General features: G+C 46.1%; 1 protein-coding gene across 2 annotated transcripts in view; it reads right to left on the minus strand.

Annotated features, from left to right (window-relative positions):
• ANKLE2 (ankyrin repeat and LEM domain containing 2) overlaps nt 1-13,063 on the minus strand; it is a 36,986-nt gene extending 23,923 nt beyond the window's left edge. For both annotated transcript variants that reach the window (XM_018557626.1, XM_018557625.1), the window contains exon 1: nt 12,885-13,063. The gene's annotated coding sequence lies outside the window, so the exon portion shown is untranslated. The remainder of the gene's footprint in view (nt 1-12,884) is intronic.
• Between the last annotated feature and the right edge of the window lie 3,066 nt (nt 13,064-16,129).

A 16,129-nucleotide genomic window follows, 5' to 3' on the forward strand; every position in this document is an offset into this window, starting at 1 on the left:
ATTGTTGTTTTTACAAAGCAGGATGTAAAAGTAATTAAAAGGATAAATCCACTTTCCAAGGCAAATTTGGGAAAATGCAATTACGAATTACCCCATCCCCTTTTAATTAGGTTCATGGATTTTAAATAATGCAAATTGTAAAACTAAGCCAATATAATAAAAAAAATAATAACTTTTTATTTAAAAATGGCACACCAAAAAAAAACAAATTCTATTTGTAATTTTAGTTTATTAAACTTAATTTTTTATATTTGTTTGCATTTCTAATTTTTATATATTTAACTTTTTTTATCTTTTTAATTTTAGTTTTAATTTTTTTTTTTTTTTTACTTTATTGCTGGGAGCAATAGCCAGCCTGCTATTGGATATTTCAAATTGCAATAGCCAATAGCAGGCTGGCTATTGCATCTGCCCACTGCCTGCTTTCAATCAGCAGGAGGGGCCTGAAGGAGAAAGTTCTCCATCAGGTCCTCCCATGCCGATTGACAGCAGGCAGTGGGTGGGTGCAATAGCCAGCCTGCTATTGCATTGTAAAATATCCAATAGCAGGCTGGGTATGGCTCCCAGCCTGCAGATGTAGAGGAGGCAGGGGGGCGGAGCAGAGGAGCAACGGCCGGACCGGGGGCTCGAAGGAGCGCAGCAGGGGAATGTATTCACAGCGCTCTCTCCTCCCCGCTGGTGTCGGCTGCAGCAATCTGTGTCCCTGCTGCCTCGGCCGACACAGGCAGGGAGAGCAGCGGGGATTTGAAGGGACACCAGCGGGGAGAAGAGCAGTGGCAACTAATCGGAAATCAACTAATCGTTGCCAACGATTCTCTTAATCCATTAGTTGTTGCAGCTCTAGTCACATGCTCCCCAATACCAAGAAGTGGTGGGTATTTTGTAGTGGCATCAACAGAAGGAATGTTAGGGGTGCAGGAGAGAGAAGTACAAAGTGGTCAGGGGTGGGCTTTAGACAGGCACTACTTTTGCCCTGAACAGCCAGGGTGACAGTGTCTCGAACACTGAGAAAGGTTTTCCATGTATCCAAGTAGATCCTAAAAGAACATGATAGGTGGTACAAAAGTTTGCAAAACTTTTAAATCTCTAATCATGTTCGTGAACAATCAACATCTGCCTTTACACTTCTATGGTGATTGGATTAAGAAGTTTTTTTCTGCTTAACATTAGAATTCCACTTCCATGACTGTGGCACAGCAGATAAATGTAGAATCGATGTGCAGGCAGCCATTCTGTCCTCCTGCCTCACAGATCCCAGCCACCTCTCAGAAGCAGCAATCTGCTAGTAACCAAAGGTGGAAGCTCCCTGCCACAGATCAGCTCTCAGATTTTATTTATAGATGAAAATTTGAATGTTTAAAAAAAATGGCTACAGACCGATCATGCGTACCAGTATTAAAAGTTACACCAGAACATCTGTGTACCTTAAGTGCATTTATAGCCAAAACCAACAGGGTTATTTACAAAAGGGTGAAGAGTTTAGAGAAGGAGAAGTGAACAATTTAGGACAACATAGCTGAACTGGAAAGTGAGCTGAATTGGAGAATTTTTCCAAATCAACTATGTTGTCCTAGATCAGTCATGTCCAAAGTCCGGCCGCGTTCCGGTTTAATACGGCCCCACAGGCAGTGGCAGAACTACCGCCGTTGCAGCCGCACCGGGGCCTGAGGCTGTGGGGGGGCCCAGTGGGGTCCATATTCTGCTTTTAGTTGCCGTCACGGCCACCACCCTGGACTGACCACACAGGATTTGCAGACTCACATCAGCCAATCAGGTTAGAGACTTCTCATGATTGAAAGAATAAACACAGATTTAGGGGAAAACAATGTTATTATTTGAAGAGAACCGTTCAAAGACACCGAACAGGTGGTGGATCCGCCACCCCACCAAATGCCCCGGCCTAAAACCCAACATAATGACTGCTCAGGCTTGTGCATGTGTAGCAGCAAAATGTATACAGCAACCGCATGTCAACAGATAGTCACGTGTTTTGTTAGTGAGGATTGTGTGCTGTAATGTAATTAGACAAGTGGATTATAAATGGGGAATATTACACTGTAATGTTCCCTATTATGTTCTATTTGTCTGATTGAATTAATTGTTCTATCAAAGTTTGAGACCACGTTACAATGTGTGACGTGGTCACATATTTTAACATAATCTTGCCCAGTTTTTCGGTGGTGGAATGTGTGACCGCCAATAGGTGAAGCATTCCAACGCTTTCTCGGCTGTTCCTGGGCAGATCGGCATCGCAAAGTACATGTGCAGGAGAACTGATCTGCCCTGGAACAGCTGATCGGTCCTGAAATGTCACTTCTATCAGACTTTGTGAGTGGGGTGGAATGTGAGATCGCAGTCGCAGAGTCGGATATAAGTGACATTTCAGGACTGATCAGCTGTTCCAGGGCAGATTGGTTCTCCTGCACATACGATTTGCGATGCCGGTCTGCCCTGGAACAGACGAGAAAGCGTTGGAATGCTTGACCTATTGGCGGTCACACATTCCACCGCCAAAAAACTGGGCGGGATTACATTAAAATGTGTGACCACGTCACCGGTCACACATTGTAACGTAGTCACAAACTTTGATAGAACACCACCCATGTGAGGGGTCTGGGGGGCCTCTTACACGGGTATCAGCTGTACCAGGGGCTACATGGCAGAGGTGACAGGGGAGGGGGTGGAGTTTGAAGAATGAAAGGCAGAGTGATTTAACACCTGTTTGGATTTGTCATCCATGTGACGAAATGAAAAGTATGCCGTTTGCAATAAACTTTGCATACAATAGTTAATTTGCATTTAATTGTAATGGTTCAAAGAATGTCAGGCAAAATGGTCGGCCCTCACGTACCTTCACTTCATCAAATCTGGCACTCTTTGAAAAAAGTATGGACACCCCTGTCCTAGATTGTTCACTTCTCCTGCCTTCTCCAAACTCTGCACCCTTTTGTGAATAACCCTTCAAGTTTTGGTTAGAGTATGGAAGGGTTAACACCTCCATTTATTGCTGCCTGTGTCCTGGGGGTGGTTGAACACTTATCCTCCCTGAAAGATTTCCTCTTACATCTTATTCTTATGTAAGCGCTAACATTTTTGACTTCACCTTACTCTGTCTGTGACAGTGGTCACCAGGACAGCTCTTCCCAGAAGGGACAGACTGTAATAAAAACTTGGCAGCAGGTCTAAAGGTGCCCATACACCTGCTGATTATATTATGATAATCGCGGGGAAATCCCGCGATCGTACCATAATCGACAGGTGTATGGAAGCGTTTCTACTGTACGGTCGCACCTCTTTTGTCTTGCGAGCAGGTTTGAAAACCCGCAGAGAATCGTATGATTTTCGGTGGGTTTGTGGCCTGCTCGTAAGACAAATGCCGCACGGGCCGATGTGCACAAGCCCACATTGCCCGTTCAGCATTCAGTCATCGGAAGCACACCCCTCAGCGGGGCGGGCTTGCGATGATCGCAAGTACGATCTGCCTGTCCAAGATGGGCAGGTCGTACGTTTTTTTAATTACCTTACAACCATCGCAAGACGAAAGTCTTGCAATGGTTGTAAGGTGTATGGCCAGCTTTGGGCTCATCACACGTTACAATCTGACCATACAATCAACTGTAGATCTACCAAAGCTGCCCTGATAAAATATAACTCCTCCCTCCGTGCTGCCAAACAAACTTATTTTGTCACTCTCATTAAACACACTCTCATCCAGACCTCGTCAACTCTTTTCTACCTTCAAGTCTCTACTATGTCCTCCACCACCACCACCACCCACTAACTGCCCAGGACATTGCCATTCATTTCAAAAACAAAATAGATACTATTCGAGATCAGATCGCCACTGTCCAATCAACTGCCCCTTTTATTATAGTACCTGATCCTCCATCACACTTGTTACTTTCCTCTTTTGACCCGGTCACCACAGAGGAGGTTACTAAGCTTCTCTCTGACACCCACCTCACCACTTGCCCCCTAGACCCTGTTCCCTCAAAACTACTTCGCTCTCCCTCTATCCTAGACTCTCTTACCCACATTTTCAATCTTTCCCTCTACTGGAATCTTTCCTACCCCTCTCAAACATGCACTAGTCACCCCAATACCCAAAAAACCTTCACTGGACCCTACCAACCTCAATAATTTCAGACCTATCTGCTTACTCCCATTCACCTCTAAACTACTAGAACACCTTATCTACAACCACCTGAGTTGCCACCTCGCTAATAACCTTTTGGACCCCTTTCAGTCCGGCTTTCGCCCCAAACACTCCACTGAAACCGCCCTCCTAAAACTCACCAATGACCTAATAACCGCTAAAAACAACGGCCACTATTCCTTACTCTTGCTATTAGACCTCTCTGCTGCTTTTGACACTGTTGACCACCCGCTGCAGCCAATTATTTTTATTTTTTTACATCAGACCAAAATTCGGCATTTTTCTTATCTTAACGCACACTGTGAGGCCAGGTGCACACTTGGGCTCGTCTCAGGACCGCGCGTTCGTGTGCGGTTGCACACAGCATTCACCACGCAGCCCTATTGATCATCAATGGGGTTATATCCACGCGGCAATCGCTGAGGAAAGGTACATGCACCTTTTATCACGACGCACTTTTTCCAGCCGCGATTGTGCGTGATTGCATGTGCAGAATCGCGTCCGGAAACCGTGCGAGAGCCGACAAGTCCAGCTGGATGTGTGTTACTAATACTAGTGGAAGCATAACCCGGATCATTGAGAACCTTCATAGACATCTGTAAAGACGAGCTGCGACATCCCCTGCCAACCAATCAGATTACATCCTGCTCATCTAACGCGGTCATAACAAAGAAAGATGGCTATTGATTGGTTATTCTGCTTTTAGTTGCCGTCACGGCCACCACCCTGGACTGACCACACAGGATTTGCAGACTCACATCAGCCAATCAGGTTAGAGACTTCTCATGATTGAAAGAATAAACACAGATTTAGGGGAAAACAATGTTATTATTTGAAGAGAACCGTTCAAAGACACCGAACAGGTGGTGGATCCGCCACCCCACCAAATGCCCCGGCCTAAAACCCAACATAATGACTGCTCAGGCTTGTGCATGTGTAGCAGCAAAATGTATACAGCAACCGCATGTCAACAGATAGTCACGTGTTTTGTTAGTGAGGATTGTGTGCTGTAATGTAATTAGACAAGTGGATTATAAATGGGGAATATTACACTGTAATGTTCCCTATTATGTTCTATTTGTCTGATTGAATTAATTGTTCTATCAAAGTTTGAGACCACGTTACAATGTGTGACGTGGTCACATATTTTAACATAATCTTGCCCAGTTTTTCGGTGGTGGAATGTGTGACCGCCAATAGGTGAAGCATTCCAACGCTTTCTCGGCTGTTCCTGGGCAGATCGGCATCGCAAAGTACATGTGCAGGAGAACTGATCTGCCCTGGAACAGCTGATCGGTCCTGAAATGTCACTTCTATCAGACTTTGTGAGTGGGGTGGAATGTGAGATCGCAGTCGCAGAGTCGGATATAAGTGACATTTCAGGACTGATCAGCTGTTCCAGGGCAGATTGGTTCTCCTGCACATACGATTTGCGATGCCGGTCTGCCCTGGAACAGACGAGAAAGCGTTGGAATGCTTGACCTATTGGCGGTCACACATTCCACCGCCAAAAAACTGGGCGGGATTACATTAAAATGTGTGACCACGTCACCGGTCACACATTGTAACGTAGTCACAAACTTTGATAGAACACCACCCATGTGAGGGGTCTGGGGGGCCTCTTACACGGGTATCAGCTGTACCAGGGGCTACATGGCAGAGGTGACAGGGGAGGGGGTGGAGTTTGAAGAATGAAAGGCAGAGTGATTTAACACCTGTTTGGATTTGTCATCCATGTGACGAAATGAAAAGACATGTGAGGGGTCTGGGGGGCCTCTTACACGGGTATCAGCTGTACCAGGGGCTACATGGCAGAGGTGACAGGGGAGGGGGTGGAGTTTGAAGAATGAAAGGCAGAGTGATTTAACACCTGTTTGGATTTGTCATCCATGTGACGAAATGAAAAGTATGCCGTTTGCAATAAACTTTGCATACAATAGTTAATTTGCATTTAATTGTAATGGTTCAAAGAATGTCAGGCAAAATGGTCGGCCCTCACGTACCTTCACTTCATCAAATCTGGCACTCTTTGAAAAAAGTATGGACACCCCTGTCCTAGATTGTTCACTTCTCCTGCCTTCTCCAAACTCTGCACCCTTTTGTGAATAACCCTTCAAGTTTTGGTTAGAGTATGGAAGGGTTAACACCTCCATTTATTGCTGCCTGTGTCCTGGGGGTGGTTGAACACTTATCCTCCCTGAAAGATTTCCTCTTACATCTTATTCTTATGTAAGCGCTAACATTTTTGACTTCACCTTACTCTGTCTGTGACAGTGGTCACCAGGACAGCTCTTCCCAGAAGGGACAGACTGTAATAAAAACTTGGCAGCAGGTCTAAAGGTGCCCATACACCTGCTGATTATATTATGATAATCGCGGGGAAATCCCGCGATCGTACCATAATCGACAGGTGTATGGAAGCGTTTCTACTGTACGGTCGCACCTCTTTTGTCTTGCGAGCAGGTTTGAAAACCCGCAGAGAATCGTATGATTTTCGGTGGGTTTGTGGCCTGCTCGTAAGACAAATGCCGCACGGGCCGATGTGCACAAGCCCACATTGCCCGTTCAGCATTCAGTCATCGGAAGCACACCCCTCAGCGGGGCGGGCTTGCGATGATCGCAAGTACGATCTGCCTGTCCAAGATGGGCAGGTCGTACGTTTTTTTAATTACCTTACAACCATCGCAAGACGAAAGTCTTGCAATGGTTGTAAGGTGTATGGCCAGCTTTGGGCTCATCACACGTTACAATCTGACCATACAATCAACTGTAGATCTACCAAAGCTGCCCTGATAAAATATAACTCCTCCCTCCGTGCTGCCAAACAAACTTATTTTGTCACTCTCATTAAACACACTCTCATCCAGACCTCGTCAACTCTTTTCTACCTTCAAGTCTCTAGGCAAAACTACACCTCCACTCCCTTGTTATATCCCGTCTTGACTATTGTAACTCCCTCCTAATTGGCCTTCCACTACACAGGATATCCCCCCTTCAGTCTATCATGAATGCAGCTGCCAGACTCATCCACCTTACCAACCACTCAGTGTCTGCATCCCCCCTCTGCCAATCCCTGCACTACTAACATTACGATGTGAACCTGTGTAGCCGGAGGAAACACAAAAAAACTGAATTGGGATGGAAGGAGGGGTCTATTTATTTAAATGTGGTTGATGTGTTTCCTGTTGCAGGCAGGCGGAGCCTTATCTCATGGGCTGTCCTGGAAGATGACTGGGGAAATATTAACAGTCACTTATAAAGCCATCCACAACTCTGCCCCCGGATATATCTCAGACTTTGTCTCAAAGTATCACCCTAACCGTCCCCTCCGCTCATCCATTGACCTCCTGCTTTCCAGCTCCCTTGTCCACTCCTCCCATACTCACCTCCAGGACTTCTCTAGAGTCTCTCCCATCCTCTGGAACTCTTTAACCCAACCTGTCCATCTATCTCCCACCTTGACTGCCTTTAGTCGTTCCCTAAAGACTAATCTCTTCAGAGAAGCCTATCCCACCTCGACCTAACCACTCAACCATCACGTTCTCAAATAATTCATCCCCACACAGTTACCTCCTCATGTATCATTTCCCCCTCCACTTTCATATTGTAAGCCCTCAGGGGCAGGGCCCTCTTTACCATCCTGTCTTGTAACTGTAATGTCTTCCTTATATTGTAAAGCGCTGCGCAAACTGTTGGCGCTATATAAATACTATGTAATAATAATAATAATAAGAGCACCTATCTAATCTATACAATCTGCATCCAACCAGGCAAGCCCTTGTACTACATACTTGGTAGATATAAAGGAAATTGTACAATCAGATGGTAAGGAGTGTGGTGAGCTTAAGTCTTCACCACTTAATCCAAAACAACATTTTTTTTTTTTAAAAGTTCCGCCTTACAAACACATAATAAAACCTGCAAACTTGGAATGCTTTAGTTTAAAAATAAATATGGAGGTATACCTATTTTACCTTCTGATACTCAACATGCAGATACAGAAAAAAGATGCTACATTCAAATAAATGGTCTAGAGTTCATAAAAAGGAAACTATACACACAAAAAATAAAAATGAGATTGCCACAGCAACCAGACATTACCTCTCGTTACAAACCAGTATTTACACACAGCAATATGTTTATTCGGTCAACAAACATCACCATGACCGGTAAGAAAGAAGAGATCCCTGGTGAGCATGAGGCCTCGTGCACACCAGATGCAGTGCATTCCGGCCCGATTCTGGCCAGAACGCACTGCATCGCATTGCGGCCAGCTCAGTATGTTGTGGGGCAGGAGGTCCATTGAAGTGAATGGCACTGTACCCACAGCCTCCGGCCACAATGCGGTCGGCCGCATGGCACATTATGCCTGCGGTCCGGTGAAAATTCTGCAAGCACTTTTTTGTTCTGACTGGACCACAGGCCGATTACATTGCAGCAGGAGGGCGTGGCTACGGTGCCATTCACTTTAATGTCCGCCACGGTCTGTTGCACGTTTTCTATCTGACCATATAAAATCTGCACATAATCTATAGTGTGGCCAGCTTAAGAATTGATGCTGGTCTAACACCCCTCATGTCCCACAACATACTGAGCCGGACGCAATGCGATGCAGTGCGTCCTGGCCAGAATCGGGTCGGAGAGCTCACCGTGTCTAGTGTGACTGAGCCCCAAGAACCATACTCCTTGGCACTTTTGTCAGCAGTAAACACTCAGAGAAAGCAACAGAACCCAGAGTGTTTTTGGTGTTTTTTAAAGACAAGTAGTGGTAACTGCAATGGTCCTATTCATTGCAAGTGGAAAAACCCAAAAGATGGATCTGTGAATTGTTGTCACAAGATAAAATGAAAACCCCAATGTGATCTGGACACCTCCCACAGCCCTGGTTACCAACATTAAGGCCCCATTCACACCTATGCGTATTGTAATATGTGCGTCTGTCGCGCGACCGTCACGCGTTTTTTACCGCGATTCGCGGTAAAAAAGTTGCGCGACCGTCACACGATTCCAAAGGCTACTTGGCAGTATACAAATGGAAAACGCCCTACAAAACGGACCAATACGCAGCAAAAAACGCTCCGGGACCTTTTCATGCGTGGGCCGTTTTGTAGTGCGTTCGGGACGGGCGGAAATACGGACAGGTGGGAACGATACCATTGACTACAATGCTATTTATTTTTTTGACCGTTTTGTAGAGCGTTCATCGAGCGTAGGACGCGCTACAAAACGGTCAGGTGTGAATGGGGCCTAACAGCTCCCTCTGCCCCACTCACATTACCTGGTAACTGAGCACAATTAATATATTATAGTTGCAGAATAATACTAGGTCTCTTCAGAAGACAGCAGAAGTACAAACCTGTAATTGAAGCTTTGCGTCAGAACATTAATAACTGTGGGCGAGGAAGACTCTTCCATGCTACTAGACAAAAGGTCCCAAAGAGGAGTTTTACCATTTTTAAATAGCTGGCCACAGCTAAAAATGTGTCTGGCTAAGATGATATCATTTTATAGCCAACCTACAAATAACATCTCTAAGATAATTCTAATGACTCACCTTTTAGGGCTCATTGACGCAGAGGTCCATACACCTTACAGAGTGCCTGCGTCCAGAGACTTACATCCATACATGTCTACAAGTATATGCACGGAGCAGTGTTTACCAGTGTACAGCCACAGCCTATCGCTGATCTATACAGGTGGGCTGTATGCACACCAGTGGCTCCAGGGCACAGATATACAGCCATTTCTTTAACGGCATACGGACCTATGCGTCAGTCTGAACAAGCCCTAAATCAACCAATTTATAGATATGAGATGGTTAAAATGCATCTCCAGGCAATTTTTTTTTTAGTTTTGGATCAAGTGGGGAAGGGTTAGACCTTTTGTCAAGATTTAATTGCCGTCTATTACTATTGTAGAGCTTTACCCCTCTACTTCTGCTGGCAAACATCATCACCAAGAAAAAAAGGGAGGAGAAATTCAGAAGTTAGCGTTGTCACCAGTACAAAGAGAATCTTCTAGGGGACACTCGTCAGAGGGAAATTTACCTCGCTGTGGAAGATTTTTTCTAACTTCCTGATCCATCACTAGGACAGGAAGTTATTGGAAATATGCCCAAGAATGCCGAAATTAAAGTGTATCCAAGTCAAAAAACACTTCTTTAGTTTTGGATTGCAACCCATCTGATATTCATTGCTGTCTGCGTCCCTGCTAGGGAAGTTCACTTTATTTGCCTTGGTGAATATTGAAACTAAATGAGATGAGGGAAGTTCCAAAACTGAGCTGTCGCCAGAAGTTTTCCAATGGGGACACTTGTTCCAGTGACAACGGTGATTTCCCTTACTTTGGATAGATTCTCACTTACTGTTGTGTTTGAAGACAAGAGAAATTGGTTGAGAGAAGCTGGTAATACTTTATTTTTTAGTGTTGGATAGAGTAAAGAAGGGTTAAAACACCCGGGAGTATTTTTTGTTGCGTCCCACTGCAGAGTTTTTATACTTTACTTCCGGTTGCATGTATGGAACAAGAGGTATAAAAACTCTGCAGCGGGACACAACAAAAAATAAATGTGCTGGGGGTTTGAGTGAAAGTCTTTAAAATGTAAGGCAAATTCCTGTGAGACAGTTGTCAATGGAATAGTTGTCTCCACTGGAAGATTTACCCTCACTGCTTGACTGGTAATAACGTTACATGTTGGAATTTGCGTCACTATCTGCCCTGGGTATAATGATCACCAGGACAAATACAAAGGGTGCAAATACCCAGCAGGTCTACAGTAAACAATACAAACTTGACAGGTGTATCACTTCTTCCGTACAAGACAAAAATAAGCTTTACATACATGTTAAAGTTTATCCATTTAGCCCCTTTAAACTGCAAGGCAATCTTGCCTATTGCGAGAACACACTGCCATTTATTAGCAATACACACACAATGCACATGGATTAATCAGGACTAGGCAGGCATCATGACGATACTGGGTTACTGAGTGAGGTTTAGCTGTCACATCAGTCATCATTGGATTAATTATGTCACTCTAGTGCAGAATGTTGCAGTGTAAATGATTCCCTTTACTGGCCAACGTTATTAAAGATGCAAGAAGTTAGGATTCCTTAGAACCTGCTGGCGGGTTTTATACATTTTAGAAGTGAGCTTGAGAAAGAATCTAAGGTCCCTCTCACAGTAGTTCTGTCACTCCATATTTCACTCGTGTTTACACAGATGAAGAACAGACTGGAATGCATCTTAAAGGCATCTGAATGTAAGCATATGTGCGTCCGCCTATATCCATCCACTTCCAGATCTGTTCGACCAACTGCAAAATGTGTGTCCAGGTTTGCTTTTACTGACCTGACCACATGTGGGTGGATAAAGGTTTAGATCCAAACACCTATAGTGATTACTTGGGCCTGTTTATGAAAAGCCAGAACAGACAGATCCCATGCGACCGGTCTCTGATCTAAGGCAACTAAGCAGGGGATTTGTCTAGGATCCACCTGCTACAACAGAACCTGTGTGAAAAGAGCCCTTAGCTATTTCGGAAGCTTGCATATCGGCTGTAGATCCTAAAATCATCTCTGAATTGGTGCTGACACTGTCCTTCCTTCTGGAGGGTGGCTACTTTTGTTCCCCATGGTCCCTGTGTGGGTTGTAAAGTAGCCACTCCTCCAAGCTCGCTCCCATGATGGACTACAATCTCATGTTTACCGATCTGTATTGAGATTGTGGTCCATCACAGGAGTGAGCTTGGAGCAGTGGCTACTTCACAAGACACAGGGACAATGGGGAACAAAAGTAGCCACCCTCCAGAAGGAAGGACAGTGTCAGCACCAATTGAGAGATGATTTGAGGATCTACAGCCGAGTGATACACAAGTAAGATACATTTTTATGAGTTAAGGTATTTGAATGCATTTTTAGAATTGAACTGAGTTTAGTAACTCCACTTAGGCAATCAGAGTGTCAGTTTGAGGCTAGGTTCACACCTACCATGTCTCTGCGAAAGTAAGACCTACCCCGAAAGTAAGACCTAGCGCTATCTCCAGGGATTTCTGTAATACAAGACCTACCCACAAAATAAGACCTAGTTCGGTGGTAGGTCTTATATTACAGAAATCACTGAAGATAGCGCTAGTTCTTACTTTCGGGGTAGCTGCACATATAACTGATTTTTACTTGTTAAGACCGGCAGCAGCTCCCACCCACCTGTCTGCCTCAGCTGCCGCTGAAGACTACATTTCCCAGCAGGCACAGTGCGGCATAACCAGTGGGGTCGAAGTGGACGGAATCAGAGCGGACAGCTGCAGCCAGGTAAAAATAAGACATCCCCTGAAAATAAGACCTAGTGTCTTTTTTCGTTGGAAAAAAAATATAAGACAGCGTCTTATTTTCGGGGGGACGACACACGGTAGGCGACTGAGCTGGTTGAACGGTTTTCATGCTTTTTCATTTGCACGACTGTTCTTTGGAGTATAGAGATGTCTATGTGACCCAAACCAGGCGACATCCACCCAAAAATAGCTCCTGCACCTTTTTGCATGACAGTCGATTTCATCCACGCGACAGACCGCAAAAGTGTGAACAGGGTCCATTGCGGATCTGTGTTTTGTGCAATAAATCACCTAGGTGTGAACCTAGCGTCACTCCAAACTCTGTGCACTAGCTGATGGCTAACATTGCATAACACTAGCGATTTGACTTTATAAAGTGTCAGTGAAGGGTCTCCTCACCTAGCCGCACCTCCCAGTCAGGCTCTGGGTTGCACTGTGGAGCATTGGAACAAGTCTGTTTCCAGAATCTCTTTTCAGCCAGACGGAACAGCCATCCCACCACCGCCACCAACAAGCAGGCCAGGAGGGCCGAGTACCCGACGGCGGGGTCCCACCCAACCAGCAAGTCATAGACAGGCTTCATCCTCCGTGCCTCCTCACACACACTGCCCCGGCGGGTGTACCCCCGACCGGCCTCCCTCTAGGACTCCCGGCAGTGCCGGGTTTTCAGCGATCCCCGTGCTACAGGACTTCTCTCCTCGCTCCCTCCACAGGCCGCTGCGGCGTGTTTCCCACTCCCTGCCTGAGCTCCCCGGCTTTCCCGCCGAGTCCCACTACACCCCAACACTATACCCCTCCACCGTCCGCTTCTCCTGACAGGACAATGGCAGGCTTTACTGTCCCTCACTTTCCTGAAGCGTGTCGCCCCACTCTCATCCCTCCGGAAACGATACCGTCCTCTTATCGCCCGAGAACACTTCAGTCCTGTCTACAATGTCCTAGCCGGGCTCACAGATCCTGAGCAATGCACTGGCCGCCTTGTATCCCACCCCCGGCCTGGGCTCTCCCTTCTCTCACACACACGTCTCAGCGCTCTCTCCGCCCTGCCTCACAGAACCAGCCTCTCTCGGATGGTACCGGTTCCAAAAACTCAGACACGCCCTACCTCCTCCGCCTTTTGTAGGATTCACCCGAGGCTACTGTACAGCACCCCTGCGACACTTCCGCTCCGGCCTGTCAGGACCCCGCCGTCTCGCGGCAACGGGGCTGTCCCTGGTGCGCCTGACACGCCGACGAGGTGGAGTTTTGTTGTGCCGCCTCATACGACTGTGGCTGTGTTGCTTGCATTAGTCGAATCATTGTTACACGTCTCTCCATGTTAGAACTATAAACTATATATTTCTGTCCAGGTCTTATCATCACTCTGTCATAGGGTTACAGTAGTCTCTGGTAACACCTGTGCGATTTAAAGCAATTCGCCATCACATGACAAATGGATCCATCCTGTCTGCGTCCGAGTACGGACACCCGCATGGATCTGCAGCTCGGGTGAACATACGACAGCGTGCAGCCGCGTACTCCCATAGGGAAGAACAGGCTGCCGCTTACAATCACACGCAGCACCTGTCCTTCCCGGGAATGGCCCGATACGACCGTGCACGCCGCAAGGAACTGTACAGCCCCGCTCTACCCTGTGTGAATGAAGCCTTAATTACATGGACTGTCCTGTACCGCCCAACCTTCTGAGATGGGAAAGTGGTCCCTTAATTACATGGACTGTCCTATACCGCCGAACCTTCTGAGATGGGAAAGTGGTCCCTTAATTACATGGACTGTCCTATACCGCCGAACCTTCTGAGATGGGAAAGTGGTCCCTTAATTACATTGACTGTCCTGTACCGCCCAACCTTCTGAGATGGGAAAGTGGCCCCCAAATTACATTGACTGTCCTATACCGCCAAACCTTCTGAGATGGGAAAGTGGTCCCTTAATTACATTGACTGTCCTGTACCGCCCAACCTTCTGAGATGGGAAAGTGGTCCCTTAATTACATTGACTGTCCTGTACCGCCTAACTTTCTGAGATGGGAAAGTGGTCCCTTAATTACATGGACTGACTTGTACCGCCCAACCTTCTGAGATGGGAAAGTGGTCCCTTAATTACATGGACTGACCTGTACCACCCAACCTTCTGAGATGGGAAAGTGGTCCCTTAATTACATGGACTGTCCTATACCACCCAACCTTCTGAGATGGGAAAGTGGTCCCTTAATTACATTGACCGTCCTGTACCACCCAACCTTCTGAGATGGGAACATGGGACATACAACATGAAGTATGTAGGCTAGGACACACCTCATCACACCTCCAGTAACACAGACCATGTTGATTCATGAACAAAAAATGGTTTATTTCATCACTACTTTTCCTTTATTTTGTTTTCTCAAAGTAATGAAAATGAAATACTTTAAAGGTTAGATAAAAGGTTTAGTGCAATACAACAATTTTCATCATTTATTTTTACAGAGATCAGGCCAAAAAGAGGGGCATCTGAGGAAGATGTCAGGGTGAGCACGTTTTGTGTGTTTGGTTCCACAAGATCTCCCTTGTGACTATAAAGATGACCGAGTCACATATATTTGATACTCTGGGATAACAATTGTGTATTAATGGTTCTCTTGGACCCTTTGGTAAACACCATCAACCCCTAAGGCCCCATTCACACTGAGCGATTTATCGCGCGGTAATCCGTGCGATATCGCGGATATTTACCGCACGATATCGCTCTCCAATGCATGGCAATGGGGCTCTGTTCGTCGCTGTCGCGGGTCGTGCGTCGCTACAACAGGACCCTTTTTGGAGCGGATTTCGGCGCGATTCTACTTTGCTCAATGCAACCATTTGCGCGATGTCGCGCGACAAACCACGCAAAATGCAAATCGCACGACAAACGCGCGATTTGCGATACGCTCACGCGGGCCTAACAGTGGTGTCATGAACTAAACTGTACCGTCAACTCTATTCTCCAGCCAAATAACACTATTGGCCCAAGCCCACAGCAAAGCAGTATCAATCATTCATCAATTCAACTGTCCAACAATAACGTATAACCTTCAAAGCAATATCATCACCCTAGCTATGCAACAGGGTAGTGCCATCAGTTTAATGATCTAACAGGACAGTTCCATCATCTCACTTATGTCGCAGAGCAGTTCCATCATTGCTGTGTTTCAACAGTACAGTTGTACCATTGCATTTCTCCAACAGAGCAGTACCATCATCTCAGTCCATCCTCAAAGTAGTGCCATCAGCTCAGTGCTCCAAGAGGACAGTTCCTTCATCTCACTTATGTCGCAGAGCAGTACCATCATCTCAGTCCATCCTCAAAGTAGTGCCATCAGCTCAGTGCTCCAAGAGGACAGTTCCTTCATCTCACTTATGTCGCAGAGCAGTACCATCATCTCAGTCCATCCTCAAAGTAGTGCCATCAGCTCAGTGCTCCAAGAGGACAGTTCCATCATCTCACTTATGTCGCAGAGCAGTTCCATCATTGCTGTGTTTCAACAGTACAGTTGTACCATTGCATTTCTCCAACAGAGCAGTACCATCATCTCAGTCCATCCTCAAAGTAGTGCCATCAGCTCAGTGCTCCAAGAGGACAGTTCCATCATCTCACTTATGTCGCAGAGCAGTACCATCATCTCA

The sequence above is a fragment of the Nanorana parkeri genome, unplaced genomic scaffold, assembly GCF_000935625.1.
Source record: "Nanorana parkeri isolate BGI_ZX_2015 unplaced genomic scaffold, ASM93562v1 scaffold292, whole genome shotgun sequence".
Classification (NCBI taxonomy): Eukaryota; Metazoa; Chordata; class Amphibia; order Anura; family Dicroglossidae; genus Nanorana; species Nanorana parkeri.